This window comes from Corvus moneduloides, chromosome 22, assembly GCF_009650955.1.
Source record: "Corvus moneduloides isolate bCorMon1 chromosome 22, bCorMon1.pri, whole genome shotgun sequence".
NCBI lineage: Eukaryota > Metazoa > Chordata > Aves > Passeriformes > Corvidae > Corvus > Corvus moneduloides.
The window spans coordinates 1,081,349-1,108,742 of record NC_045497.1 but is presented as its reverse complement, the minus strand read 5'-3'; the positions used below and the strand labels follow the sequence as shown (position 1 = coordinate 1,108,742).

Genomic DNA, 27,394 nt, shown 5'->3' with positions numbered 1-27,394 from the left:
TCCATGCTGCTCCAGAATTTTATCAGAATTTTATGCTCAGGAATTTTATCTTAGTTCTATTTCCCTTAGATTCATAGTTGCTTTCTGATCTGATTAATTCCTTTTCTTTCTTTCTGAATACTCAGGGAATTGTTGCATGTCCAAATGCTCTGGATTCTTCCTGACATCTACTAATTTATTTTGATCCCTGCCATTTATTACAGCAGAGAAGCTGATAAAAGTGAGAGAGCTCCTCAGCTATGTTCAGTTGAGACTTCTGCCCATCCTCTGCACAGCCTGACTGGTGAAAACTGGGGCTCTCCAAGAGCTGAAGCTCCAGAATTCCTCCCAGGATGACATCGTGGCACCAGAGAGCTCATGCTGAGGACACAGCAGAGATGGAGCAGTGGGAGGGGCAGAGGAATACAGGGATGTACCTAAAACCCCCTCCAGATGGGATCTGGAAAGAGGATCTCCATCCTTCAGCAAAGTCATCCAAGTAGGACTGACTGTTTCCCCATCAGTCTTTCTCTGCCCCTAAGGAAGCCTAAAGACAGAAAACAAAACATACCAAAACAAAATAAAAAGAAAGGAAACAAGAAAGGCATCCGCGAGTACAACAAAAGGAACAGGAGGGTGGGGGAGTCTCCTCAGCGTTGACAGCAGAGATTCAGGGCTGTTTGAACTTCACTGGTGGTGAGGTCTCACATTTCTGAGGCTCTTGACACAGGCCTTGGCTCCAGGGGTGAGACCATCTGCATCTCTGTTTGGATGGGATTGCTTCCATGCAGGGAAGGGAGAGGGATTTCATCAGAAGTGCCTTCTACAGCTCCCCTCCTCTGGCCTGCCCCACCCCGTGCCAGGAGGGCGGGATGGGAGGGCTGAGGGGACTCCTAATTCCAGCCTCATTTCAGAGCACTCAGCGCCAGCCCACAGCTGTGTCCCAGCTGAACCCACACAAAAACCCTTCTCCCTGACAGGACACGGGGCCCAACCCGGCAGCCAGCTCTCCCCACACCACCAGGGACAGAGCAAATGTGGGGAGACTTAGCCTGAGGAATATTTAGCCAGGGTATCAAGAAATACTTCCCAACAATACCAAACACTCAAACAGAGGAAAATCTAACTTATCCATTAAATAAATGAGAGTTCATTCGAGGTAATGCCTATGGAACAAGTTGTGAACACCACGTCCTGTCAGTGCTTTTTGCTAATAGTGGCCAGCAATTAGCCTAAGCCATTCAGTCTGGATTTGGAGATGGATTTTCCCTCGGGATCTGTGTTTCTGAGGGATTACAGGCTGGGAGCCACACTCTGCCTCAGTATCAACCCCACAAGCAGCTCATGTCAATGGCCCCAGTTCAGAGATGGGTAATACAGGCACAGGGAGGAGAAACAAGAAGCAGCCAGAGGAGAAGCAAAGTAATGCTGCTCTAAGATCCTGGCAGTGCTGCTGGTGCTCATCTCCTGTGCCCCACTCTCTCCTGAGCTCCTGCCACTCCCCAGTGCACAAGTGGAGTGCAGCAGCAGTCACTGAACGCTCAGGGGATGGAGCTGCCTCTGTGTGCTGGGAAGGGAAGCAGAAGCTAACACAAGTACTCACTGGGAAAAAAAAATCTGCATTTTAATTTGTTGAAAATATCCCTGCATGCCTGGGGCCAGCAGCTCTGCTCCACAGACACACTGATGATCTGGGAGTCCCTGTCGGGGGGGGAATGCTGACACCCACATCTCTGCTGGTGGAAAAACAGGCAGATTTTGATTTGTGCGTTGGGGTTTTTTCCTCTCCCCTTCCCTTGTCATTCTGGTTGGTGAAGCAGATCTGCCCGAGCCTCCCTCCTGCCAGCCAGCTCCCTTCCTGAAACGCTCCGTGGGTGGGAAATGCAGAACTCTGCTGTGCCCACGGGGCAATCCCCCCTCCCTGAAGCCACAGCCCTGCTGCCCACGGGACAGGGCGGCTCTCCCTGCTGCCAGCACTCTGCACCAGCCAAACCCTCCAGCAACAGGGCTCCTCCAGCACCAACCCTTCCAGTCCTGCTCTCACACCCTCCCCTCAACGAAACCTTCCTCCCCACTGTACACGCGTGCCCCAGCTTCATCCCCATCTTCATCCTCAAGCCGTGACTCTGCTTTTTGCCCGAGCACAGCTCCAGTCACACTCCCTGCTCTGGCAGATCCCACTCTGCCACCTCACCATCCTTTCTCCCTCGAGTATTTCCACCCACTGCACCCCATAAAGCTCCTCTTCACAGCTCGTTATCCCCTGTCACACGGGGCTCTCCCCTGCACACATCATTCAGACACCGGTTCCTCTTCAGCTCCTATCAATCAGCCCAGCTGGGTCTTATTCAGGAGCCTTCCTGCTTATGCTCACTCAGTTGTCCCAATTATTCTCCCACACATTATTCCTCATTTTCCCCTCACCCTGCCCTGTGTGCACCTCCTGCCTCACACGAACCCACCCAGCTTGTGGCACGCGTTGCCCAGCTGGCAGGACCTGGCTGCTGCCGGCCCTGGTGACACAAACTTTTGTGCAATTCACTCCTTTGTGCCCCAGCTGCAATGGCAATGCTCATCCCTCCTGCCTGAGGCAGAAGGAGGGTTAATAATTGAAGAATGGAACGCTCGAAGACAGTTCCCAAAGTATTATTAGCAGTTTCTGTCCCTGATGCCTTTTGGGAAAACCAAAGTGATGAAGGAATTCTGGGAATCTCAGAGAAGAGGCAGCGAGTGGGAGAGAAGGAAGCACCTGACGGAGCCCAGTCGTGTGGGGCAGCGGAACAGAAAAGGAAAGGAGCTCGGGGAGATGTTTTGCAGGCTGCTGCTGATTCTGGGGAGTCCTGCCCTGCTCTATTTTCCACTCTCAGCCCCAACAATCTCACTTTCAATCACAGACTTTCCCCTTTCCCACAATGCTCCCCAGGGAGGACTCTCAGCCAGGGCTGGGGCAACCCCAACTGTCACCCAAACAAGAGTTCTCTCTGCTGACTGCCTTTCTCTGTATTTTCCTCCTTCACAGGCAAACTCTGTTCAGAGAAACCCCCTGTCCCCTCCCACGCTCTCGCCCGCACCATCTGGTTCTGGTTTGCACCATGACGTGCTTCCTCTGGGGTTTATTTGCTTTTTTTAGCAAACCCGAGAGAGGCAGAGAAATACCCTGTTTGCTTTGGGGATGAACCACCCACCCCCTCAAACCCGTTAACTTTATTTATTGGGGAGGTTTTATGTGGCGGGTTAGGGGAAGGTTGAGTTTTCATTTTGTTTTTTCCCCCATGAAGTTCATAAATGGGTTCCTCACAGCATCTGCTGAGATGATGAAAAGCTTTATGAGGCTGTTGATTTTGACAACCATTATCAGGTGATAAGGCAGTGTGATCTGAGGGTTTGAGGGGGAGGGAGGCTGGGGGGGCACAGCCAGAGCACCTGGCAGCCACAGTCACCCTGTGCCTCAGTGTCCCCATGGCACCAACAGGGCTAATGCGGGCCTGGGCACCGGGGCCTGGCTTCTGTCAAGTGCTTTGTACACAGACCACTCTAGGGATGCTAAATATCTGTGGTGCTTACACCCCCGAGGTACACAGCAGGCACAGAAAGGCTGCCAGCTCCCCACGCCTGCAGACCAGGAACGCTCACAGGTTCTAAGGCTGAAGGGCACCCTGGGATGATCCCTTTCCCAGTTCTTTGGCACGAGAGATGAAGCCACACTGAAGCCCCAGGGCCTGTTCCAGACTATTGCACTGAGCAGAGCAGAGACGAGGACCCAGACTCCCCAGCCGGCAGAGACACTCCTCCCCTCTGGAGAAAATCTTACACAGCACAGGTGACTCCACCTGTGTCATCCATGCAGCAGGAGGAGTGCTCCCACAGCCAGTGCACTTCTGCAGGGGGATGCAGGAGTCCTGCAGCCTTCCCCACCTGGTGATTGGCTTCATCATTGCCAGAGAGCTTCTCAAACTTTGCCTGGGTCACAGCCACCGTGCCAGACGTGTGCCTGTGCTGCACAGCCCATTAATCCTCTTTGCTCCAGACTTGATTAAATTTAACATTAGGCTTGGATGAGTAATTTCATCCTGCAACACAGTTCAAGGTGATAGATGAGACCACAAGCAGGTGATAACCCAGGCTTGACTCCCTCCTCCTGACAAAGTGGAGTTGGCCAGGCTGCACAAAGAGATTTAGTGCTGCTCCAGAGTGGGGCTTCCACTGGGAAGAGCCAGGGAAAGGGAATTTCAACTGTCGTGGAAGGCCTGGCAGGAGGAAGGAGCAGGGGGCTGGGTTGGAAGGGTTGCAGAGCCAAAGCCAAGGAGAATGGCTGGGATTGCTGTTTGTCCCCTGGAACAGCTCTGGCACCAGCTCAGTGCCCATTCCTTGCCCTGCAGTGCCTCTCATGGACACCTTGGGAAGGAGTCGGCCTGGGCAGAGCTGCTCAAGCAGCTGGGGATGTTGGAAACACCCTCCAAAAGGGCATGTTTCACCCCAAATAACAACTCTGGGGTAACTCTGTAGCTCATTCTCCTTTCCTTTACACAGCTGCAGTGCCATGTGCCCGGGAAGGCTGGCACCTGAACCGGTTCACATCTACAAAGCGCTTTGAAGATAAGGCGAAGCTGCTCCCCAAACCTACTGAGAGGCAGAAAAGGGCATTACCAAAGCCCTGACAAGACCACCCAGCCTGGCAGCAGCCAGTGCTGTGCAGCAACCTCGGGAAGGGAGAGCTGGGGAGCAGTGGGGAGGCACCACTTCAAGGAGCAGCTCCCAAAGGTTCACCTTGGCACACTCTGTGAGGGGGAGGCTGGCAGATAAACCTCAACTTGTCAAAACACACTGTTGGCCAAGCACAGCTCCTGGCTCTGGTCCACCTCCATCTTCAGAGCAGGGTGGGACAGTGGGAAAGAGGAATACTTGATGTTAGCAAGGGCAGAGATGGCAGAGACTTGGATGTCGTGAGAGAGGAGAGCCACCAAACAGTTAAAATGTAAACAACGAGAAGCAGGGAAGACTAGAGGAGAGCCTGGAGAGAAGAGCAGGATCCACATATTGGGGATTCCAGTTCAGAGAGGCAGAACAATTCCCCCAGCAGCCACGGTGGCTGCAGGGCAGAGCTCTGTGCAGGCTGAGGAGCCGCACGGGACAAAGGGTTAATGAGAAAGGACGAGAGAACAGCACAAATAAAATCAGAAATGACATTCTGGCCAACAGAGCATCTCCAGGCTGGGGAAAAACCCAGAGACCTCACTGGGTTCTATTTTCTGTCCTGCCTGGGGATGAGCTCTGGGCTGAAACTTCACCTTTAATCTCACTCCTGCATTTGAACAGAGCTGCGGTGCCACAGCGAGGGTTTATCCAAAAGCCTCTGGATGAACCTACAGCTCTGCAGAGTTGATCATCCCACAGACCCCAAACAAGGTGCAGCAACTCATCCTTGGGATGCAGCTCCCCAGCTGAGGCACTTGCCCACAACTCTTTCAAAGAGAAGTCACTGATAGGCAATGCTGCCTTCCATCTCCAGCTCTCCCAAAGAATTCCTGGGTGACCTTGACAGAGTCCCTAATTGCTCTGTGCCTCAGTTCTCCACCCATAACAAAGAGATCATTAAACAGCCATGAAACCACAGTGAAAGTTAATTAATTCAACATTCATGAGGTCCTGGTACATGAAGGGGGATGGCAGAGCACATTTGAATAGAAATATCACAGCCAGCCCCACAGGAGCTCATCCATCCACTCATCCCAGGGTTCACAGAGAGCCCAGAAGCAGCAGAGTCATGTGTGGCCATCCGGCCAGGTTAATTAACCCTAGTCCCAGCTAATTAGGTAATTACCTTGGGTGGAGTTCCCTCTCTAACAGGTCAGGATTAGCTCATTCAGAGGGAGGTGGGAGGTCTCCGCTGGGCAATGCAGACATTCCAGGTGCATCCAGACCTGGCTCCATCAGAAATTCCTGCTGGAGCTGGCGTGGCAGTGCTTGGTTGCTCTTCTCAAAGAGAAATCTGCAGGGTTTTGTGTTCTTAGTTGTTCCTGTGTTTGGTGCAGGCACTGGGTATTCACTTATCCCAGTTAATAGAAATAAAAATCGTAGGAGAAAACACAGGGATGTTGCAGAATTGTTTCAAGGGGCACAGCTTGAAGACGCAGTAACCACAGGACTGATCTTTTTTTTTTCTTTAGGTCCTTTTCGATCCTGATGAGTAAGGATCTAAAAGGAAAGGGAATGAAGAAACAGGGGGTGCTCTGGAATTCAAAACCATCCCATTAATTGTTGAGTGACTCTGGACACTGCAGCAGGAGGTTCTGGATCTGGCATTCAAGGGAGGTAGAATGAAATCAGGACAGTTCAGAGAGTAAGAACAAAATTCTCTCAGCAGCCTTGACAAAGATAATTGTCCCTTAATATGTGGCCATTTAAAGTAGAACCCGTGTCATTAGAGTTTCAAACAGGAAATTGGAGTAGCTAGTAAGGAAACATGAGAAGAAATGTACTTACAATAAAGACTCTCTTAAGCCAAAAGGACACCTAAAAAAGCAGCAAGAAGGATGTGAGAAGGAAGGATTATGAGCCCTCAGTCCCTTTAAAAGGAAGTTGTAGGAAACTTAATTGTGTTTCTTGTCTCTTCCTTTGAGGACAATGCAGAGATTTCTATTCTGGAAGCCCTGTTCAGGGGAAATCAGAACGTGGCCTGTGCAGATAGCCAGGTCCCCCAGGAGGAAGTTATAGAGCGAGCAGAGGAGCTCGTGGGCAGTAAATCAGCAGGGCCAGATGGTTTCACTGCGAGTGCAGGGGGATCACAGACCCCACGCTGCAGCAGCCAGCACAGAGCTGCTGCAGGGCAGGGCAGGGCCAGGGAGTGGGGCTGGCCTTTGCAATCCCCCCAAACGCCAGCCTATAAAGCCTCCTAGGGCTGACTTGGGGCAGCTCACTCAGACGCTGCTCGAGGGCAAAGCAGCCCCAGAGTTGGAGAATCTAGCACTGCCCATCCAGCGAGGCTGCCCCAAGGGCAACAGCTCCTGCTGAACAAGGAACTGCTTAAAATTCTGTATGAACCACCCAAGCTCAAGAAATTCACCCTGGCCCTTTTCAAAGTCGTGAATTCAACCCTTGCACACCCAACCAAAGTAAGTGAAGCTACTAAGGGTTGTGTTTGGGGTTGGTTCACCTGCCTGGGGTCATGGGAACTCAGTGAATTCCGTCAGGGAATCAGCCACTGGACAGTGCTGGCCAGAGCGATGCCACTAGTCATGGGTGGGAGTCAGGATGTGTCCTTTGTAGCCTTTCTCATTTTCTTTCAATGGACAGAGTTGTCCAGATGGGAAAAAACGGTGTGAATTCCACCTTCCCTGAGGGAAAACACACCTCAGCTGCTGCCAGCACTTGTGATTTATAACCAGTCTTGGGACATTTAGTGGGTTTCTCAAAGCCTGCACTGCTGGAGTCAAGTGCTTCTGTCTGAGACCTGCATCTTTCTCACTCTCAAGGAGAATTCCTGGCCTTTGAGTTTATAGAAAAATTTGAAAGCAGAACTGTTAGAATGTCAAAGTGAAGGAGCGAAACAGCAGAACAACATAAACAAAGTAGAAGGAAACAGTCCTCCAAATGTCTGTGTTTAATTTTCCTGACTTTCATGCCAACCTCCAGGTTTTGGGTGCCTGACTCCTGAATATTGGAGCACTTCCAGTTGACAGCACAACAGCCTGCCGTAGACATCGGTATAAGCCAGCCCAGCAGCTGCCAAAAATGACAGGGAATGTTCACATTCCTTTTCTTTTTTCCGAAGAGCAGAAGGAAATGACAACAAAATAATGGACTCCAGGGATGCAGGAAATACAGGGGTTGAATGGGGAACCTTCTTTCCAGGTGGAGGCTGCATGCTCCATAATTTAATTCCGAAAAGCAACGCTTTAGAGGGCTGCATTTGTTGGGGGTTTTTTTGGGAAGGAAATATTGACAGTGCCTGTCAGCAGCTTCCCAGAGGGGTGCAGTGTCAGAGCACATCAGCCTATTGGAAATGAAAAACCAGATGCAGAGTCTGAGGCCTGGGAGCAGCAAAGCTGCAGCAGCAGCCCAGGGTCTGTGCATGCTAATTCAGTTTAAAGGAACGCTCCTGTGCTCTTTGCTTTCCAGCAAACAGCTGTGGGGCTTTTTTCCCCTTTTAGCTCTTTGTAAGAGGTAGTTTAGAAATAAATACTCCACATAGAGATTTTGGGCCAGATTTACCCAGTTCTTTAGATTACAAAGGACTGAGAAACATACTTAGCAGTATTTAGAAGAACATTGAAATGAATGAAGTGCTTGACTCCTTTTGGCTTTAGGGGATTGTTCAGCATATAGGAATATTTCCACATTTCTGGCCTATTCTCTCATTTATCAGCCATATAGAGAAGTGTCTGGCTTGTCTCCACAAGCAAACTCCACACTCCAAACCTCATTGCTGTTTATTACACATGACAAAGGAGTGGGAAAAGCACAGGCAGGACTAAGGAAACCTGGAAGTTACTGTTACGTCATCAGGAAGAAGTCCCACAAGGCAGGAAAGGACCTGCAGCGTTTGCCATCCCTCCCGTCACACACAGAGCTGCACACCTGCCTCAAACTGCCCAGGACTCAAGATAATCAGGATTTCTCACACTGCACCACCACAGGAAGGTCCCTCTAGAACTATGTTATCCTAAAGCCACAGAGAAGCATCTCCTCAATTCCAGCTGAGATTCTCCCATCCAGTTTGTGCCCTGACCCACCTCTGCTGGTGCTTAACCTCACTCACACTGAGAAGTCTCCCGGACAGGAGGTGTTCAAGGGAGGCCCTGAGCCCTGGCTCTGCTGCTCGTGCACAGGAGGAGGCAGAGCCTTGGCAAGGAGAGCTGGGACCCAGCTGGGACCCAGCAGTGGCCAGTCCTTCCCTTCCATCTGCTGGGAGCTGTCACTTTGGCAGCCAGGCTGAAAACACCAGCAGCCTTTCCCCAGGGCTGGCTAACATAATGCAACGTGATACAATGTGGGGATAGAATCCCCAAGAGAAGTCACCCCAGCAGAGCACTCTCCCTTCTGGAAGCAGCTTCCCTGTAGGTCCGTGTGCCTCCACTGCAGCTCCCAGACTCAAATCCTCCATCCTTGCAGCAATATTCCATGCACTCCCAGTGTTCCATCCTCAGTATGTGTACGTAGAAGTCCCATTCCCCCATGAGCCAGCATTGACAAGGAAGGAGGGTAGAGATGTTTTGCCAGGGTTTGCTTCCTTCCCCTCTGCCTCCTGCTGCTCCTGCCTGTCCCCGCAGTGATGGATGGCTATTGGTTCTGGCTTCATCCCACGGAGAAATCTGTCACCTCATGCCAGGGAGAGGTGACAGCAAATCCATCAGCATGGAGACAGCACTCACTGGCAGATTGCTTTCAAGGCCACTGGGGGCTGGATTCTTCTTTGCCTCCCACCTGTCTGGTTCCTCTCCTCCCCTGTTTTACACAAGTCTTAGCAAACCTTCATTTGAACAAACCCATCTGGCCCCTGTGCACAATGTGGGTTGCACATCCAAACTGGAACAGCTTTGAATTTGTGTGTTACTGTCTTGCCTAAAAGAAAAAGAAACAAAGAGGAAAAGAAGAAGGAGTTTTCCAAAGTGTGGGTTCCAATTCCACCTGAGTCCCTGTGGGTTTATCAAGTCCAATAGCATTGTTTGACCCAGAGGAGAACGTTGGTCCAGCTTCTACTCAGGGCAGTCTCAAGGATGGAAATGCAGAGCATGCAATAAAGGAGGACACTGGCAAATGAAACTACAGCTGAGAGAAATGGAGCAAATGTTTCTCCATTCTACACAGCACCTGCCTTGTTCAGCCTCTGAAGCAGCGGACTCAGTGTAGGACAGGAGCACCCCAGAGCTGCCGTGTGGGCAGAGCACGCCAGAGCTCCTGGACTGCAGCCCTGCTGTGCCACTGCCTTCCTCTCTGCCGGTCTCACCTGACCTCTTCATGCCTCAGGCTTCCCCCAGGACAGGCAGATTTATCCTCCTGGAAGCACAAACTAAGACTTTATCAGCTGATACTTACAAAGCTGTTTGAGATCTCCACACAAAAGGCCTTCATAAAGCATCGTGATTACAGCCACCTCCACTTCCTCCTCTGCCAAACGCGGTGAGATGATTATTGCCTATGTGACAGTGGTACTTGGAGCCAGGGGCAGCCTGGGCTTGCCTGGCTCTCAAAGCACCTGGTACTGGGGGCACTGAGGCTGTTTAGCATTCTCCATCCCTGAGGGCAGCCAGCAGCATCAGCGTTAATGAACAGCAGCTTCTGCTTTTGCTCTGCCTGCTTGCAAAGGTGCAGAGGGACATCCTGGTGGTTTGGAATTGCTTCTGACACGGAGGTTACACAGACAAAGGGGCAAAGGTGGCGGTTTGGAGCCAGCAGTGTCCCATTTCCCCTGGACACCAACAAACACCTCCTGGTTTGACACTGTCAGAAAAGCCAGTGCTGCAATCTGCACAGAACATCCCCGCTGCACACGGAGCAGGGCGGGCTGCCAAGCTGACTGCAGAATTCCTGGCCATGGTCCCCGTGGCCTCCGGGGATGTGGCTGGGGGGAAACACCTGGAAGCAGCCCAGAGGAGCTGCAGAAAACGCCCTGCAGGTTCCAGGCCAGGGCCAGCACACAGGGAGAGCCTGCTGGAGTGCAGGCTGCCGGTGCAGGGTGATTTATGGATCTCTGCAGATGGCAGGTTCCAGCCACAGGGCTTGGGACCACAACCCCGGAGCCTGCTGCTTCCTTAAAGGGCAGCTCTGCTGCAGCACTGCAAACTTCCTGTAAAGTCAACTGCTTTGGCATTTTAATATTTTAAGTGCTGACCCCTCATCGATTCTTCTCAGTCTTTTAAATCTTTAATTTACTTACTTCTTTGGGTTTTAAACCTTGCCTGCAATTGCAGCTAATTAAAAAGCTCATTAGTTGGCATCCTGAGCTGATTCCCTGGGCTTTATGTACTGTACAGCTTGCCTCCTGAGAGTTTGAACCATGGCTGGGATTGCTCAGCTTGTTTCCTACCTCCCCAGCTTTATGAGGTGTTCCATATTTTGGAAGACTGTTCCCCTTTCCCCTGATTTTGTTTTAAACCACCACTTGCTGCAGCCTGCAGGAAACTCAGAGCCGTTCTGGCTATACACAGTAGCTGTGTCACAGATTTATTTAGAGCTGATCTTTCCCATCCTGTGGAGCTAAGACCTCCCCAGACTTGCAGCCCCTTTTAAAAAGGGGAATTGGGTGTAGACAGCAAACATCCCAAACAGATTAATTTCCATCACTATATGCAGGGCTTGACTTTAGCTCAAATGCACTGTTTACATGCTCAGTAGGAAATTCCATCCTCCTCAAAGACAAACACCAAGGACTAAAGCCAGAGACAGAAAAAATGGGTCCTGATCTTACACACCCCATTCACAGACCCTACAATACAATTTCTAGAGCAAAACACCAAAATACATTTCTGAAGTAGACACAGGGTCACATTCATGTCTCCCATCCATAAGAATTTGCTCCCTAAACTCAGTTTAGGGACGGGTGGCTTCAAAGCCAGGAAACATTTTCCTGGTATAGCACTGATAAAACCACAGACTGGGCCAATTCTGGTGAAAATCTTGCCAGAAGATGTAAGCTTTGAGAACAGTCAAATCCATGCCTTGAACTCTGATGTGTCCACCCAACAGCACGGGGAAACCTCTCCTTAAACCCACACTGCTACCTATCAGCCCCAGGTTTTATTTGGAAGGTACAAGTGCGTGTATCAATTTTCATTGCAGTACATGCTGCCATGGCCACGTCTCCCTGCCTGCCCTCATTTCCCACACCCCTGCTCCCTTTCTTCCCCAGCTCCCAGCCTTTGCAGCTTGTCACAGACAGCTCTGTCAGGGCACCCTCATGGCACCAGGGCCTCAAATGGAAACTGGAATATGGAGCTGCTCCCTCACAAATTCCCCTTCTCCTCCCCTCCCCTTCCTTGCCACCATCTGGCTGCTCTGCCTTCCAACAAATCCAGCAGCTCTGCTCCCTGCCTGGGGAAGCTCCTGCTTTTAACTGCACTGGAGAGCCCAAAACATGGTTCCAGAGCCTGTTCCAGGGAAGGTTTGCACAATAAAGTGACAGAGGAAGCTGTGATTACAGAGCGGAGGTTTGGGAGCAGCTGAGACCCCCCCAAGCCCCAGCTGCTGCAGGAATGTGTTAAAGCCCATCTGGGAAGGACCAGGCCTCCTGCTTCCTGCTGCCTCTGCCTGCCAGGAGAGCCAGGAGAGGTGGCAGGACCAGGCACCAGAGCTAGACTGGAGCATAGGCGGCTGGGATTGGCTTTGGCAGCAGCTCAGTCCTCATGTTTTCATTTTACAAGGTCAAAACCAAAGCCACCTCTGGTTTGGGGTTTGCATTCATGCCTACAGAAATAGGAGAGGATTTTAGACTTAGCAAACCCCAGCTTCCCCACACACACCCCACACATCCTCTGCCTTCCCAGCTCGCTGGCTTGTGACCAGCAACATCTAAAATAACCACCTTCTCCTTCCCTAATCCCTGCCTTGCTTTTAGGACTGGAAATAGAAGAAAGTAAAGCCAAATAGACCAAGTCCATCCTCAGAGCAGCCCAGCAAATCAGGCTGGAAGCACATGATGTTTGTCAGAGCCTGGGGCTGGAGCAGCAGAAGATGTTACGGGTCAGGACTGAGGTCTCTGGCAAAGCCCAGCAGCTGACCAGGGACACAAGTTTATCCAGTGCTTCTTCACAGGTTATCCGGCCACAGCCACGCTGTTGAGACTCTCGGTCCCCTCATCACCAAGAGCAGGCCCTTGTCTCTTGTTTTCCAGGAGAAAAATCCCCAGAAACTCTTTCCTCCTATCCACATTAACACCCCTCTCTGTGCTGGGCAGGACTTTTGCAGGACAGGACTGTGCACTTCTCATCCTCACGCCCTTTGTTAGTGTCAGCTGGAGGTGAGGCTGTGCTGCAGGCAGCACTGAGCCTGCCTGGGGCCGGGAGGGCTCCCTCCCCTTCTCCCCTCTGCTTTGCTGTTCCTCCTCTCCTTCTGCACAGAGCAAGTGAGCTGTTACTGCCGGGCTGGCCCAGCACAGCTCCTTTTGGCAGTCCCAGGCCTTGGACCTCAGCCAAGGTCTGTCCCGGGGGATGTCGGGAACGCTTTGAAAATTAAATCTCCCAAGAACTCACCAGGCTGCAAATGCCATGATGCTGCCTGACCTTGGGTTAAACCCAGCGGAAGAGGAGCAGGAGCGGCGGCAGCGCTGGCCTCGGGTAACTCCCGGGAAGAGCAGGGGGAGGCCGTGGGGACAGGGGGAGGCTGTGGGGACAGGGGCTGGGCACGAGCGGGAAGCCAGGCAGCAGAGCTGCCACTCTGCATTAGCCCCGAGAGGCCTGAGCAGTCTGTGCCACACAGTCGGGTTTTGCTCCAGACCCTTCGGTGCCTTGTGAGAGTCACATGTGCTATTCTCGCACGGGCTTTAAATGAACTGCCAGCGTCAGGAAAACGGCATCATCTGGGTGAGCGCCAAAGGATCCATCCCACTGCTGTCCTCAGCACACACAGCAAGTAAATGTGAGCTTGGGGGTGTAAAGGTCCACTGCACCAACATAGCACAGACCAGCACACAAACCTTCTCCTCTTTGCCCCCTGCCCAACAAAGCCGAGCCCTCAGGGTATCTGTCCTCACTCTGTTCTCAGCTGCCTTTATCCCCTGTCCACATTCAACTCCTGACCTGGATGGAATACCAGAGCACCTGATCCCTTGCCACTCCAAAATCCTCCAGGACAGAGAAAGGTCTTATCTCTCAGGGATGGAGAACTCTAAAAGGAGCCTTGTCATTCATTAAGGCACCTGGACACCCCTTCTTTCACGTGCTTTTCGAGCAGCACCGTTATTGTCCACACAGCTCCAGGCACCAGGGAAGGCAAAGAGCTCCTCTGCTGGGAGGTGCCCGTTCCCTGAGGAGTCAGGCAGCAGGGATGTCTCTGCCTTTGTACACAGCCAGTGCTTTGCCATGGAGATGGTGCAGGGTCTTACTAAGTCTCCCCTGGAGATGCTACAGCCAGTGAAACCTCTTTAGCTTCCCCCATCGCTGTAGAAGTCCGGGGGGAGCTCAGGAGGGATCAATGGACAGACCCCTGGAGATGTGTTGGGATCAAGCCTGTCTGCCCTGCCCAGCTCGGCTGTGCCAGGCTGGGCAGGCAGTGAACACCTCATTCTGCCCTCTCCAGCACACTCCCCGTGCCCCCTGGAGCTGGGTGATTATTTTTGTCTTGGGTTGGATGCCCGGACTCTTCTGAGTGTCGCGGCATTTGTGCAGCATTTCTGCCACCCTCCTTCCCCTCTCAGTCCCAGAGAGAGGATGCAGATGGAGCTGCCCAGCCACCCTCTGCTCCAGCCTGGCAGATTTGTAATTGGGACTCTCTGCTATTTTCCCGTGACAGCTGAGTGCCGTATCCAGGCAGCCCCGAGGCCACAGAAGGAATGTGAGGGTTTTAAGGAAGGAGGGAAGACGCGAGTGCTTTTCAGCCGGGCCATACTGTGCCAGCCCTGGTGACAACGTCCCACCTGCCAGGCCCCATTCCAAGGGCACTGCCAGGGCAAGAGGGCGATGGAAGAAGAGGAGGAGGAGGACGGGCGGCAGCTACAAGGGGGGTGGGTGTGGGGAGGATACCTCAGTGACCATCCCAGCAGTTCCTCCTGGGACACTGCCAGCTCTGTCTGCTGAGGCAGCCAGGACAGCCTGCGGGAGCAAGGGGGCAAAGGGTCCAATTTCAGAGCTTGTCCCCACTTTGGGGCCACGGTGGCGCCTTCCAGGCTTCCCCTGCCGCAGTTCAGACTCCTGCGGGTGACACATGGCCCTGGAGCACAGCCAGGGCAGCCAGGAGCGGCTCAGGGGGGAGCAGGTGCCACCATCCCTCCCCAGCCCCGCTCAGCTTTCTGCACACCCAGCCAGCCTTCCTAAAACAGATCCCTCCTGCTTTCAAAAGTGGCTGGAGCCAGGGGTCTTTCCAAATCTGTTTTACTGCCAAGCCTTCAGAGAGGTCAGGGAGGACAGTGCTCCCACTCCTAAGCTCCTTTCTCACTCGCTCTGCTGCTGTTGCCAGAGCTGTGGCACCTCAGCCTGTCTCTTCTGCTCCAGTAATTCCCAGCCTGCTGGCACATGGAGAGGGACAATGCAGAGCAACAGACGCTGGCTGGGTCACAGACCAGCGAGCAGATCTGCAAGGCCGGGGGACAGGCAGCTTGCACCAAGCGCAAGCCAAACCCTGGGATTTGGGATCCAGTGTGTCAGGATGGGAAAAATCAGGTTGCCCTTCATACAAAGCCAGGACTCTCAATGCCCCGAGACGCTCCAGCCTTGCTGTTCTAGACTTTGCTGCTTCAAAGCACATCAGACTTTGGAACAGGCACTAAATCTGTTAGACAGCAGTAAGGACAAGCAAAACCCAACCCAGGCCATCACAGACAGCCTTTACCATCCACAGGCTGTGCACTGGTCCTGGAAGGCTACAGAAAATCAACAGGGGCCAGCGAGAGATGCAAACAAACAGTAAACAAACCCCAAAACCCGAAAGCTGCCATCTCCCCTGCCCCTTTAGCTGCACACCCTCAGTATCCCCAGCCAGCACATGCATTCCTGCCTTTCCACTGCAGTTCTGTTGTTGCTGGCTTGAGTGTGTTAAAACACACGATTTACTTCTGGCTGGAGACCTTGGTGCAACCTCCCCTCCTGGCCCCACAGATCAAACAGGGATGGTCTCTGCCCTCACAGCAGAACAAGCCACATTCAGAAGGGGCAGGGGAGAGGGAAGAAGAGTTCTGGAAGGTTTAATGCCCCAAAGCATCGTTGGCTCTCCTGCACAGCCCTTCTGCCAAGGCTGGAGGAAGTGAGTCAGTGCTGGGGCTGGAGGGGGCCCGGAGTTTCAGTCACCCCCTGGAATGGCCTGGAGCAGGGACAGGCTCTGCCCAGGGATCAGCCAGCGTTTGATTCCTGTTTGTGTCCCAGATGAATCACTCCCAACAGCTGTGGCCGTGCCTGACTGTGCTCCTCATGTGCTTTCCATTAGCTGGGAAAACAAGGCAGGCTGCTCCAGCACCGGGAGCTTGCCTTGTGGCAGTGGGGGAGAGCAGAGGGCAGAACCTGGGAAACCCAGCTGGGCTTTCCCCCTGCACACAGGTGCTGTGAGTGGGAGTGGACACCCCTCACAGGCTCACTGGGGTGCCCTTGACACCCCTTCTGCACAATTTTCTTCTCCATTCAGCTTTCCAAATGCAACTCCTGGGCGTGTTCTGTAGTCAGACTGACTCCCACGTACACACACAGCTATTCCTCAAAAGCCAAACCCTTTGCCCGGCAGAGCCAGCATCTCAAGGAGTATTTTAAGAGGCCACTGAAGGCACAACCCAGAGGAACCTTTCTATTCAAAAGCTGTAGCAACAGGAGTTACCAACAGCACCGTGCAGCCAGGAGGGAGCCCCAGCATGACGGAGGCAGAGCAGGGAACAAGGGCCCTCAGCAGCATGAGGAGAGCCTGAGGAAAAAAGCCCACACAAAAGAGATGGGAAGTCCCAGCCCCTGTGTGACTTCGGGGAGCTGTGCCTCAGTCTCCCCCCTCCTTCTAAGCTGAGGTCAGGGTGACCTGGGGGGACAGAACAGCTCTTAAAGCTCTTTGGTGTGCTCAGAGGAAAGGAGCTCCAGACAAGCAAAAGTGTGGCTATTGATTGAAAGAGCACAAAGGGAACAGCCCAGGCTTCTCTCCCCTCCTGCCTGGGTCACTCCCTGTTGGGAAAAATGCTAGGGTTGTGCTTTCCACCTCAGCCAAAAATAATCAGCGAGCTGCAGGGGGTAGAGGGCCTGGGGAGGGAGAGAGAATTTCTCTTCTCAGGCTGCCAGAGCGGAGAGGCTGCGGCACATAATGAGAAATGCATTCCTTCCCCGCGCCTCCCCTCCTCCTGCAGCCACCTCTTCACAGGAAAACCGTGTGGGCCTGCTCCAAAAGCCACAGGAGCGTGAAGCCCGAGCCAGTGGTCTCTGCTTCCCTTTGAGACACGGAGTCTCCAGACTAAACCAGGATGTTTAGCTTCACTCCCATCGCTGCTCTCTTGGGGCAAGTGGGGAACACAAGTTTTGCTGAGGGGACACAAGCGTGCACACAATGCCTGACAGCCTTACCTGTGCTGTGGATATCTTTGGACATACACAGAAGTTCATTCTCAACATAGTCCCTGTGTTTTCACCATGAATAAAACCGAGTTTGTGTCAGAAGACAGCTGAGGCGTGGCCTCAAGCACATTTCTGCTTCCAGCTTCCATTTTCCAGAAGGTGTTCCTGGGGCTGCTGACATGGCCCGTGTCCTGCAGAGCTGGACTCGCCCGACTATTGCAATTTGCTGTCTCCAGCATCCCGCTGCTGCCCCTTGCCTGTGGCTGCTGTTTCAATCACCACAGCTTCCTCCCCCTGGCCAGGGCCTTGGCTGCTCTGCAGAGGATGTCCAGGAGAGAAGCACAGGTCAGAATCACCGCCCGCCTTGGAGCCCCCGGCCCCTCCTGTGCACGTCGTTAGTGTCGGGCTGGAGGATGCCAGGCAGAGGAAGCCCTCAAGGAGCTCGGGGCTAATTGACAGCGCCTCGGAGGCAGCAGCGGTGCCAGGAATCAAACTGCTGTCCCCAGGGAGTGGCGGCAGAGCAGCAAAACCCTTCCTCAGCGGCGGACGAGCTTTTCCATTTCCTTGGCTTCCAGTCTCGCTTCTGTTCTCCCCAGCATCTGCTGTGGCTCCAGCCGCGAGTTCCAGGGAAGCCCAGCTGCCTCAGCAGGTACGGTCTCATTAATGAGCAATTAGCTCCTAGCCTAATTGGGCAGCAGAATGGCTAATGAGCCCAGCCGTGGCTGTCTGTGCCCTCATTATCCTGCGCTCAGCCAGAGGTAACACTGAACTTCTGTCCCATTTCCGTCATGCCACCATCAGAGCCCTGGCTCAAAGCTGCTGTGTGCCAGCTCTCCCTGCCTTTCAGTGCTCCAAAGCTGATGGTTTGTCTTATGTTTCCTCGAGCAGGCCTGGAAAAGCTTCCTTCACCTCTGCACTACACAGTCAGATCCTCCCTCCCTCGTCTGTCTCCTGCTCTTTCACTCAGGAAGTTTTCTGATCTCTCTTCCCTGTATTTATGTTTGTGAACACAGATGCTCACACATATTTAACTGTTGGTCCATGCCCACATAAATATTTATATTGTCACACGCATACAAGGCTGAGACTCCCCGTGCAAAGGAGCAAGGGCTGTCCTCACCTGCCTGAGCTGGCTGAAAACATTTCCAGCACAACCCAGTGCCCTCAGCACCTCGAGAGAAAACCTGGCACCAAACTGGGAGGCAGCGGGAGGAGGGCAAGGTTAACCCAAATCTTTGCTTTGCACTCCTAAGCCTCAAATCTTCAGGAGTCCTAAGGGAATTCCAGGTGCAAATCACAGAGGCCCGTTTTGATATGCTCTGCTTTAGATTCCGAGTTCAGGAGTCACCAGTGGCTGGATTTTAACGGGACACATGAAAACTGTTCAGTTAGCCAGCAGAGCTCTAGAAAGTATTTTTCTTTCCAGAATTTGGATTCAGAGACCTCTTGCGAAAAGTGGCACATGACCCTTAATGAGAGTCAGGGTTGCTTTTTTCTTTTTTCGGCCTTTTTTATTATTTTGGTTTTGGTTTTTTTGGTTTCTGGTTTGGTTTAAGTCTTACCCAGCTGCTGGACTCTGGATAATCCAGGTCATATTACCAAGACGTGAAATATTTCATAGCTCTACCTGCTGCAGCAAAGAACCGTGCTCCTTCCAGGATTGATTATTCCAACTTCCTGCTGCTCCTGATAAGCCTTTCCAGTGGCTGCTGATGGTTTTAACCATGGCTTCTTCTGCCTCCAGGGTCCTTTCTTATATTAGATTATCTCAACATATCACACCCGCTTTTTAGTCGCTTCACTGCCTCCCTGTTAAGCACCAAAATGATTTTTTAAGCGCTCTTTTGCCCTAGAAGGACTTGTCTGACCTTGTTCTACCCCGGTAGCAGTTCCCCTCCTCGGTGCTCCATGCAAGCAGCCAATACAGGGATCCATCACCTCCAAATCTCTGGCATTGAGGGACACTGAGCATTTTTACCTTAGAGCTGTACATTTTTGGAACCTACACACTGAAAATCCAGACAAAACTTATGCATTTCACATCTTTTATGCAAATGTTTTACCACTGCCTTTCCTGACAGTCCTGAGAGCATGGGGCAGCCTGATCCCAGCCAGAACAAACCCCTCAGCACAGAATGAACAGCTCTAGGAAAGGAGCTGGGGCTCCTGCACCAGTGCTAATGCTGCTTCTCAGAGCAGGCACAGCTCTCAGAAGCAAAAACATCCCTTAATGTTTTCCACATCTGGAGAAAAGAAAGAATGGGTCAAAACCCCCTTTTTAAGTACTGAGAGGGTTTGGTTTTTTAGGTCAAAGCCTCTCAACATTGCTTCATTCTTGCCTAAGCTGTTTGTAACCAGACTAAAATCCAACACATTTTTTATTTAGGACACAAGGGCAAACTGTTTTCACCGTGGCTTCCCAAAATCTTGTTGAGCCCCCTCAGAATCTTTTCCACTGAAGATCTCAGAGCATTTAACAGCCCTTAATGCAAACTTCATACCACTCTCAGGTCTGCAGAAGAGGAACTGAAGCACTGAGAAAGGCTGAGCCAGCAGTGGCAGATAAACCTCCTCATAAAAACATGCTGTGCATTGAACCATCAACAACCTCCACCAGTGTCTTTAAAGGGCTCATTTAATGAATGGAACGAATGCTGGAACACAGGCCAGTTAGGGAAGCTTCTCACGTCTTTTCCCAACATGTGCTGAAATCCTTCCTTGCTATTGGGAAAAGAGAAGCACAGTCATGTGCATGGGATTGATTTCCCAGAAGTCCAGGACTGCATAATCCCGGGCATTCCACCGGGGCAGGCAGCAAATGGATTATTGTGTGCATTTTTGACAGCCTTGCCTTTACTGTGGGCTCCCCACAGCGTTTCTTTCTAAAAACCCTTTTGCACAGCCCTGTTTGTGTCTCTGGGCTCACCCACCTGCTCTTGCTAATATTTTATTTATGCATCCTCACCCTGACAAGTGAGCTGCTTCCCCAGTCAGTGCTAATTAGACCGGGCGTCTCTCCAGAGGTTGCGTGCACTCGGATCCAGACAGAGCATGGATGTGCTCTGCAATCCACAGGAAACATTCCATGTCCATGCAGACGGCCCAAAGACCACAGCACTCGCACAGATGTATTCTACCCACAAGTCCAGGTATCAGAAGAATCATTACTGCTCTGCACTGAAAGCACAGGATAACAACAGACTGGCCAAGCCTCTGTACTGACATGGAAAAAGCAACACAAAGGAAGAGACCTAAGGGGAACTGTTCCTCTTCCCTCCCTCTGCTCTGTTTCCAAGCACTGATTACTGGCTCAGGGTTGAACCCTGTTGATCTCAAAGTCATCTCTCTGCCTTTGAAACTGGGAAGAAGTTTACCCAGCTGAAATTGCAGACTTTGGGTTTCCATTTCAGGGGGAATTCATGGTTGGTTCTCTCTTTTGCATCTTTGAACAAGAGTGGAGATGAGGTGAAGCTGTGATTGGAGAAGGGGGAGCTAAATAGTGGTTGGGGGCCTTGCAGGAAAAGTTAAATGAAAGGGCAGTTCTGGAAGCAAGAACGATGGAGCGCAGTCCAAGGAAATGTCTCCAGAAGATAAGCAGTAAATCTTGTTCACTGCATGTAAGAAATCAATATTGCCATTGGACCAGGGACATCAGAAACGGCAGAAAGGACTTTCATACTGAAAAAAGTATTTACAGTACAGGAGAGCTCAGACAAGTGAGCAGAGAGCTGCACTTCACCCAGTGAACTCAGTCATCACACAGAATTAACAGCAGCCGTTTCTCAGCTATTAAAAAAGACAAGAATAGCTTGGCCATCCCTACATGTCAATACAGGCAGGGCAACTTAAAGGAGGCCATTCTATAGATGTTTTACATATGAATACATGAAGAAGGTATTAAAATAGGCTCATTTCCAGGGCAATAAATAAAATTTAACCAGAAGAAGCTACGTATAGAAGCTGGTAGCAACTCAGGAGTTGCTCAAAATAGGATTTAAACTTCTGACCTTCCAGTTCTGGGAAGGCAGTGGTGAGGGGGGAGGAAAACAGTAGAGGTGGATGGGGAGTAGGGGAGAAGGTCATAAATCCCTTCATTCCTCCTCAAGCATCCAGAGAGACACAAGTGAGTTGTTCCCCACCAGCAAAAGATGAGGAGCTGAGCAGCTGAGGTGCAGGATGGACTCGAGTGAGCCCACAGAGCAGTTCTTCCCAGGAAAAAACACAGGAGTGATTGGAGCCAAACCCCTTTTGGCAGGAGAGCCCTGGCAGGTTAAGAGCAGGAAGGCACAGGCCCGGTGCTGGGTGAGGAGCTCTGCTCCCCCTGGCACCTGGGGGCTGCCCTTTATCTCCTCACCAAAGGCTGCACTGAGAATAAAAGCTGCCTGCCACGCACATGCTGGGCAGAAGGCCAAGGGTCTTGCTCTTTCTCACTTTACAAACACGGCCTGTAGCACAGGAGATGCTAAATATCAAAGGGCATGGCTGGAACTGTCCTGCATTCTTGGCAGGGCCACCAGGGGAGAGGTTTAACACCTGGCTGCGAGGACATGAAATCCAAAGGAGGCTCCCTTAGCAATGCTGCCCCATTCCACATCCATTTGTGAAGCATTTCAGGTGGTTTGATTTGGGCTCCTCGTGATTGATTTCAGCTTGGCTGGGATTCATATGATCACCACAGACTTTACCAATGCACACAGCAGCTCCTGACACGGCCAGGGAACTTGGCTGCCACTGTCAGGCTGAGCTGCCACCTGAACCTGCCCTCACTGCTGAGCACAGAGGAGGTTCTGATTTGCAATGATCTTTGTTGTGCCAAGATCCAGGCTGTGATTTGGACTGAAACATCTGGGCAGGGAGGTTCATGGTGTTTGTGACCAGGTCACATCCCCACAGTGTGATAACCACGACACGTTTGGGGCAGCGCAGCTCCTGCTAGAGCAGGTCTGGAGCAGCAGGAAGCCCCCACACCTCTCTCTGAGCTCTCCCATTCTGTGCACCCCCTGCTCTGCCAGTGCAGCAGAGCCCAGCCCTGGCTGCCCAACACTGTCTGACAAGGCCATTGATCACCTCGGCACATCTGCCTGATAAATGACACCTCCAGGACAAGCCCTGACAGCCAATCTGGCAGCCCCCAAAGGCTCCCTCTCAGAGCCTGGCACAGCCCAACCGAGGAAGCCAAGCAATCCAGAAGAAAACTCCTTGTGCCACCTCCCAGCCGCTGTGTGGAAGAAGAGGGCTGCTGAGAGCTGGGTGGTTATACTAAATATTATTGCATGGCTTGTGTATTTTTCAAGTTCAGGAGTGGAGGCCATCTAAAAGAAACAAATACTCCCAGCACAGCTGCCTTGTGTTTATATCCCCGTGTCCATAGAAGGCATCCCAGGCAGCGCTCGGAGGGAGGGGCACGGCGGCAGCAGGAGCGGTGCAGTCACACACGGCCACACAGCTGCCAGCAGCCCGGACAGGAATTCCCGGCCCGCATTCCCCCGGGACAGAAAAGTGCACACACGCACGGAGCAGCTCCCTCCAAAGGTCTGGGTCTCCCAGCCCCTAACGTGGAACAAGGAAAGTAAAACAGAGTTGGTGCCACTCTGCGCGGCCAGATAAAGCCAAAAGGTGCCCACCCAGGAGGGGGAAAGAGGGGAAAGCAGCAGCTGGAAAGTTTTGGCACAGGAATTTATATTTGCAAACCGAAAGAAACCCAAGGAAAGCCACAGCCCTGCAGTGCTGGGTGGGAGCAGGTGCCCCGGATCCCACCGGGCTCTCCCCCTATGAGGACGCCTCGGCTTCCCTGCTTGGGGAAGTCTCTGCTTTCCGCGAGCTCCTCAAGCAGGGATGCGCGAGGGTTGGATTCCTTTTTCCCGAGAATCTGCTGCCATCCTGTGGCAAATCCTGCAGCGGCACCCGGGCGCTCCCGGGGCACAGGGACAGCCCCGGCCACCCCTGGGGTGGGAGGGAGCGGGTCCGTGCCCGGGTCAGTGCCCCACTCTCCAATCACACCAAGAGCTGCAGTCGGAACAATTGTTTAGCTCAAGCCTACTCACATCCCCTGGTCCTCCTGGGGACGATGGCTCCTGTCATGCCACTGTCCTTCCCCTCCCGCCCCTCACGCCCAGGGGGGATGAGGGAGTTTCCCTGCCCAGGGGCCGGCACTCCAGTAGCCAGAGGCATCCTAAAGGCGGCTTTGCCAAGTCCCTGCAGTCCCGCTGGGCACAGGAATGCACGCCAGGGCCATCAGCCAACAGTTCATGTTTACTTATTTGCACTCTTGTAAATCAAAATCAGCCAGACAAGCCCTGGAGGCTCAGCCAGACACAGAGTGTCTGTTCTACAGTACCCAGAGCTGGGTCTGGCACGGGTGAAAATCCACCGGGCAGTGTGTTAGACTGCTGATTAAAAAGGAGGAATCCCACACCCAGGGCTCTGAGGACAGAGCTGAGATGCCTGTTTAACATTCCTCAGCCGATATGAGACGTCTTTGTAAGAGACCTGATCCATTACAAAGGCTTGGACAGAACAAGCAATAATGGAAGAAGGACGAGCCCAAATGTCGCTTTCCCAATGTCGCAGCCCAGGCTCAGCTCCTCCTCTGGGGTGTCCCAGAGAACAGGACAGTGGCCGTGCCACAGCCTGTGCAAACAAGCTCTTGTCTCACCGAGCTCTCACCTTCAGGATGCTGTGAGCGTTGCTCTCCATCACTCCAGGTAAATCCAGCTGACCCCGGCAGCGTCTCCTCCTTGGTGGGGCTCGTGCTCCCACCTGGCACAGGTCAGGAGCAGTGGAGAACAGCACTGGAGGGACTCCAGCATTCTCTCACTGCCTCCTCCAAGGCTCCACAGCACGGAACTACAGGACAGAACAGAAGGCGTAAATAGCCCCAGCAGTCCAGGTTCAAATCACACTGAAATTATGGCACTGCAGTTACAAATCCTGGAGCCATTAGGATTCAAGACTCTCAAAACCCTTTACTAAGTTCTCTTCCATCTCTATTGCACAAACACAAATAGTGGAAATCCATCTGTTCAAAGCTCTTTTGAAAGAACAAAGCTGTAATTTAGAGCCAGTAAGAACCTTTACCTCTGTTCAGTACACGGGGAAGACAAGGTAGAGCACCAGCAGCCCCGGGACTGGTGGCAGAACCAAACTGCACCTGGACAGATTGGCAGAGGCATCGCCCATCGGGGGACAGATTTATCCTTCAATGGGCCATTAAGTAATTTGTCACCAATGCCAAACTGCTACTGGAGAGAAATAAAAGCCTGGAGTTGCAGGCAGGATTACACAACCGAGCTCCATGGGCAGAGCAGTGAAAATTGCCATCAACACCTGCCTGTGCCCATTAGCCTCTGGCTGTTAGAACACACACTCAGCTTACCCCAAACTGAAGCCCAAGTCAAAAGGAAATTATATACAGACATATAAAGCCCCGCTCATGGGTGGTGCTGCCAGGAGATGCTCAGACAGAATTCACACTTCAATGTGGAGTACAAAAGATGTAAAAAAAGTTGTATTTTGCAGTTTGGTGTGGCTGCTCTTACCCGCTTTCCCTTTTAAGCAGACAGGAGGGGTGGGGTTAGAGAATGTCAAGCTCTGTCCAAGGTGTACAAGCAGATGTTTCTGCACTCGGGTGACTCAGAAAATCTCTCCCTCTATGTTGTGTTGAACCCCTTTACTCAACCCCAACCCAATCTAAGTCTGTCCCAGGCTCTGGGAGGAGCACTGGGAGTTCTCTGCTATTTCCTTGTGTCCCCTTACTGAGGCACCTTCGTTCTTTCCACCCTTTTCGCTCCAGACCCCAGGCTGTGACTCCCCCCAGCTGTAACCAGGCCTACACGATTTCTTCTCCTTCACGCTCCCTATTTCTCACTCCATCTGACACACCCGCTTAAAAAACAAACGTGGTCCTATCAGCCCAGAACAATACATTTCAAATAAGCATATAAAAGACCTTTTATTGACATGAATAAATTGATTGGGACCATTACTTCAGTAGCTGCTTCCCACAGAAAAAGCCTCTTAAAGGCAGCCTGAGGCAGGGCAGCAACATTTACATTTAGATGAAGGCATTTCTGTCACAACACCTGCCGACGGTTTCTGGCCCCAGGTACTGTCTCCAGAAGAAACCAGCGAAGCCAAGGAGCTTTGCTTTAAATAACAAAAAAGGAAAAGGGAGAATTTGTTTCTACAATCCTCCTGAATGCTGTAGTCTGGAATCACACAATGCGCAGCAAAGGAATGTGGAAGCAGAGACATCACATCAGGGAGAACCTGCGAGGAGCTGGGCTGGAAAGCAGCTGTTTCTCCAGTGCGGAGTGCCGTGTTCTGTGTGCACCAAACAGCTCCGGAGGTTCCCTCCCAGCTGTGCAGGGCTCCATCCCTCACACCCCGGCCCTGCACTGCACTCGGCGCTGCTGTGAAACACTGAGACACCAGCACAGACAGCGCGGGCTCTGCCTCCAGCCCTTGCTCACTTCGTTACATTCTGAGCCTGTGAAACACCTGGGGAACGAAAAGCTCAGTTCTTTGCTTCAGTACTGACCGTGGACAAAATCACAGCATGGTCAGTGTGAAATTGAGGACTGTGTGAGCCCTCTCATGGCGAAAATTAGCAGCACCCAGGGAATGAATGTATTTCAAAATGGACACTTTGACCATCACACTCCCTCTGTTAAACCTCAGCTTCCATTAATTGTCACGGACACTCCCTCTGTGGCAAACCCTCAGGATTATCAGGGGCTGGAGCTTTGCAGGGAAATTGGGTGGTGTGTTCCTTTACTCCTTTGCTACTGAGCATCCTCTTGCACTTCTCAAAACACTGCTACTGATGTCCATTTTATTTGCCACTCTATAAAAAGCATTAAGCTGTGAAGGAATGAACTAGAGAGAAGGATAAAAGTGACAGCTGGATGACACTAAAACAATCCAACTTAGAGGAAGGAAAAACCCCCCAGGGCATTTTGAAAGCTCAAATTCAGCCACGTTACCAGGGCAAGAACAGCAGATTCCTCACAAGTGCCCAGACTTTGTAATTAGGGTTCATCCCAACAAGCTGCAAGGCCAGAGAAATTTCCATCCTCCAGATTTGACTAATAGACTGTTATAAGCAGAACCAAGACCCCAGGCAAAGTGAAATACAACTCCCCTGACATCACACCGAGCTGTTTTCCAAGGCCAGCCCATCAATTTATCCCACGATTTCTCTCCCTAACACACGTTCCCTGGTGCAGGGAACCGAACCTCACAGCCACAGCGAGACGCAGGAGCACTCACAAGCAGCACCTCTGTGGAGAATGTCCCTTCTGGGCAACATTGCCACAGGTAAGGACACTGGACAAATATTTAAAGAGCTAACAAATGGTGAAATGGAATTGCAACAGGATTCAGAAACTGGAAAGACACAACAAAGTCACCCAGAGTAACAGAACGGGCAACAGGACCAATCACTTCAATCTTTCCATGTCTTTGACAACTCCTGAGCTACCCAAGGGTGCTCTGGTGCTTGGGAAAGCACACTACTGCATTAATATTAATTAACAGGAAAGTTATTTGTGCTTACCATGAAGCTGGGCTTGATTTAATGTCCAAAAATTTACATACTCTGACTTTAAAAACCTGAGATGCAGAAAACAACAATCAAACCCTGTCCTGGATTTGACTCCTACCTGCCAAGTGTCCTCCACTCATTAAGTGCTGTCTTATGGTGTCTTTTCCCTAGTCTTTCCCATTACTCATCTGACCAGAAAATGGATATGATCAGTATTTATTGTGAAGACTCATTTCTCTCATTTGTGAGGCCCAAGGAAGACATGCTCATATTGTGTCAGAAACCTGCACTGCATCAACATTCAGGCGTCACAGGTGACCATTCTAGAATTCAGTTTCATAAAAACACCTGAGAGTTCATGCAGATTATTGTTTTGCCAGATTCCTTCACTGGGTATTTGTCTAGGGAGAAAGAGGGAAAGAGCAGCTGAATTTGCAAGGGCCAAGTTACCACTTCTACAGAGATCAGCATTTGCCAAGAACAAAAAAATAACCTGGCTAAATTGTCCATGTGGGATCTGTAGTTTGCATTATGTTGCTGTTATGTTTTGCTCCAGTTTGGTTTTGCAAAGTCAACACCACGAGAAAAATCAGGTTGAATTAAAGAAGCACACGAGCAGCACAGCAGATTGCAAAGGCTGACTTGGACACGCAGGGCCCCCTCAAAGGCTCTTCCCTCCTTCAGATCCCACCCTCAGGATGGA

The 27,394-nt window shown here is 51.7% G+C and overlaps 1 protein-coding gene across 1 annotated transcript in view; it reads right to left on the bottom strand.

The window, feature by feature from the left end:
• The window catches only part of SAMD11 (sterile alpha motif domain containing 11), a 152,513-nt gene that overhangs the window by 124,796 nt on the left and 323 nt on the right, over nt 1-27,394 (bottom strand). The window contains exon 2 of the mRNA XM_032131840.1: nt 23,814-23,993. The gene's annotated coding sequence lies outside the window, so the exon portion shown is untranslated. The remainder of the gene's footprint in view (nt 1-23,813; nt 23,994-27,394) is intronic.